The following is a 3544-nucleotide window of genomic DNA, read 5'->3' as shown; positions in this document are numbered from 1 at the left end:
ATGGATACCTGTACGTAATTGGCTTCTACCTGTGGACCAACACGGAAACAACTCACTATATAAATACAGTACAGTACCTCCCTCAACCTCAAGTAGACGCCAGATAATGCTAAACGTGTCCAGGTAATTTCTTCAGCAACTCTCAAGAATTTATAAATAATAATAATAATAATAATAATAATAATAATAATAATAATAATAATAATAATAATAATAATAATAATAATAATAATAATAATAATAATAATAATAATAATAATAATAATAATAATAATAATAATAATAATACACGCGAGATTAAAATTAAAACCCAAAAAATTAAAAATAAATTCACATATTATTATAAATCTCCGTCAGTCATTCAGTAAGTCAGTCAGACAGGTGAGTCATACAGTACAGTACAGTCAATCAAAAACCTTCAAATGGCTAATTGGCTTCACATAAAAAAAATAAAAACAATAAATAAATAAATAAAATATAACTACGACGAAATATCACTAAACACTATCCAAGGTAGATAATACACCTTTAATAACTACAGCACAGGTCATTACAAAACAAACTGACAATGATAAACAACAACAAGATGTCAACACTAATGCCACGCTGTCATTGGCTGTCCCAGGAGTGATGACGTCAGCGAGTCACCTGCCGGAATATTTACCTGGCAGGATGATAAAAAGAACACGTGTTACCGGCATGGGGGCTATATTGAACCCTGCCAGCCGGAAGAATAAAAAATAAAATGCCTACGAGAAAGAAATATATTCATGGTTGAACGGCCCTCACGTATGTGTGTATGCATCAGTCTCTCTCTCTCTCTCTCTCTCTCTCTCTCTCTCTCTCTCTCTCTCTCTCTGTCTCTCTCTCTCTCTGATACATTTTCCTATTATTATGTGAAAATTTATATAAGTATGTATGAGGATTTCAAAACAATAATAATAATAAAAATAATAAAAACGATAATAATAACAACAACAACAACAACAACAACAACAACAACAACAACAACAACAACACCAACAACAATAATAATAATAATAATAATAATAATAATAATAATAATAATAATAATAATAATAATAATAATAATAATAATAATAATAACAACAACTCACTCAGAGTTTGCCTCACGTCCAATAACACCAGTGTACCACATATACACAACACGTCAGATCATATTTACGTTTCTGTCAGACATGCATAAAATCCATCACTATTTGGCGATTACATCTACTAAAACAGCGTGTGTGTGTGTGTGTGTGGGTGTGGGTGTGGGTGTGTGTGTGTGTGTGTGTGTGTGTATGTGTGTGTGTGTGTGTGTGTGTGTGTGTGTGTGTGTGTGTGTGTGTGTGTGTGTGTGTGTGTGTGTGTGTGTGTGTGTGTGTGTGTGTGTGTGTGTGTGTGTGTGTGTGTGTGTGTGTGTGTGTATGTGTGTGTGTCCTTTATTGGTACTTGTTTTGTAAATTTCAGAGATATCAGATTTACATTTACTAGAATCATTTACAATTTACACGTCTTCGTAAACAATTTGGTGATGACCTGAAGATTAAGCATCCTAGTTTATTTCACCTGATGACTAAACACCCTCACACTAACCTAACCTCCCCCCCCCCCTTTAAGTAGCGTTGGGGGCGTTTAATCAAGGGGTGTCTAATCTTCAGGTGATCCACAATATGTGATGTAAATAAATTTCTCAGCAATACACAGGTAGCGTGGCCGAGCGGTCTAAGGCGCTGGTTTAAGGCACCAGTCTCTTCGGAGGCGTGGGTTCGAATCCCACCGCTGCCAATAGTTTTAGTTAACCACGAGACCTGTTAATTAGCCATGATATCCCCTTAATTACCCACGACACTCCCTTAAATTGACCACGACATCCCCTAATTAGCCATGACATCCTCTTTAATTAACCACGACACCCCCTTAATTAACCACAACACCCCCTTAATTAACCACGACACGATAGCCACCCCCCACTCCGAAGTTTACCTGTACTGCCACAAATGAACAGAAAACACCTGGAGAGACGCAAGGAATAATAACGCACAGGTAAGGAGGAGATGGAAAGAACGAAGATAACGATAGAACAACACAAGGAAGGAGAAGAACAAGAGACAGACAAAAGGAGTAAAGTAAAATATCAAATAAATAAAGAATAACAGTGGGAACGGATCAAGTGCTGTAAGGTATAATGACAAAATCTTATGACAGCGGAGAAGAATTTATAGATCCAGGAAGGAAACGAAGGAAGATTAAAGACAAATATATACGAGGCCCCTCCTTCTCCACCCCCCGACCTTCCTGCCCACACCACCCCCCCCCCCCCCCCCCCAAAAAGCCCTCCTGGAGAGTCGAACGGATGGCTGAGGACTCAACAAAGACGACAGAAACAGATGAGCCACCCAGGGTAGAGGGAAGTTGGAGAGTGATATATATATAATGGTGAAGGTGTGAAGTTATGAGAGGAAAAGAAAGGAGGGAGGAGGGAGAGGGAAAGGAAGGGGAGGAAAAGGGAGGAGGGATGAGAGGAAAAGGGAGGAGGGATGAGAGGAAAAGGGAGGAGGGATGAGAGGAAAAGGAAGGAGGGAGAGGAAAATGAAGGAGGGATGAGAGGAAAAGGAAGGAAGGAGAGGAAAAGGAAAGATGAAAGACTAAGACCGTGATGGATGGACCGACTTACATACAGAAGGTGAATTAGAAGCGGTCTTAAGAGGTGTCACGTTAGATAATGAAAGATGATTGAGTGTGTGTGTGTGTGTGTGTGTGTGTGTGTGTGTGTGTGTGTGTGTGTGTGTGTGTGTGTGTGTGTGTGTGTGTGTGTGAGAGGGGGTTGTAAAAGCTGGAGTTGTTGTTTTCATAAGGTGCCAGTAGTGACTCTAGTAGGTACAATATAGTGAAAATTGATGAGTGTGAAGCCTTGTGAATGACAATGATTTTATGATCAAGTACAGTATGTGTTGTTATAAACTACTGTATTGTTCTTGGCTCCTTTATCTCTTGTTTTCTACGCCTGTCTTCCTTCTCCCCCCCTTTCTTCTCTTTATTTTGTGGACTTTTAAAACATTTCTCTTTAATACTGGGTGCGTAGCTCAGTGGTAGAGCAATCGACTGCAGATATAGAGGTCACTAGTTCAATCCCAGTAAACAATTTATAAAAAGGTTTCTGTGCGATGGCCGGGAATCGAACCCGGGTCAACTGCTTGGAAGGCAGCTATGCTCACCACTATACCACCATCGCTTCATACTAAGGATGCTCATGATCCATCTATATATGTGTCCAATCGTTTCATCTATGGATGTACCCGATGGATGATCCTATTCTACCCGACGGATGTTTCGCTTCAACCCGACGGATGTTTCGCTCGTTCGGGACTTATCAACACAATAACCTAACTAGAATTAGCGTATACAGTATATAGATGGACACGTATATACTATAATTGGACACGTATATAGATGGACACGTATACATATATAGATACACGTATATATATAAAAACGACATTTTAGACGAATGCAACAACAGAAGCTCATCCACGTCACC

General features: G+C 39.2%; 2 non-coding genes across 2 annotated transcripts; one reads left to right on the top strand and one right to left on the bottom strand.

Moving 5' to 3' along the window:
- The first annotated feature begins 1709 nt into the window (after positions 1-1709).
- Positions 1710-1791, top strand: Trnal-aag. Its single transcript has one exon. It is a non-coding gene; the product is annotated as a tRNA-Leu (tRNA).
- A 1375-nt stretch (positions 1792-3166) lies between these two features.
- Trnag-ucc lies at positions 3167-3238 on the bottom strand. The gene has a single exon. It is a non-coding gene; the product is annotated as a tRNA-Gly (tRNA).
- Positions 3239-3544: the final 306 nt, after the last annotated feature.

The sequence above is a fragment of the Homarus americanus genome, unplaced genomic scaffold (genome assembly GCF_018991925.1).
Source record: "Homarus americanus isolate GMGI-L3 unplaced genomic scaffold, GMGI_Hamer_2.0 scaffold25013, whole genome shotgun sequence".
NCBI classification, from domain to species: domain Eukaryota; kingdom Metazoa; phylum Arthropoda; class Malacostraca; order Decapoda; family Nephropidae; genus Homarus; species Homarus americanus.
Note: the sequence above shows the minus strand (reverse complement) of the source record. Positions and strands in the feature narration are given on the sequence as shown.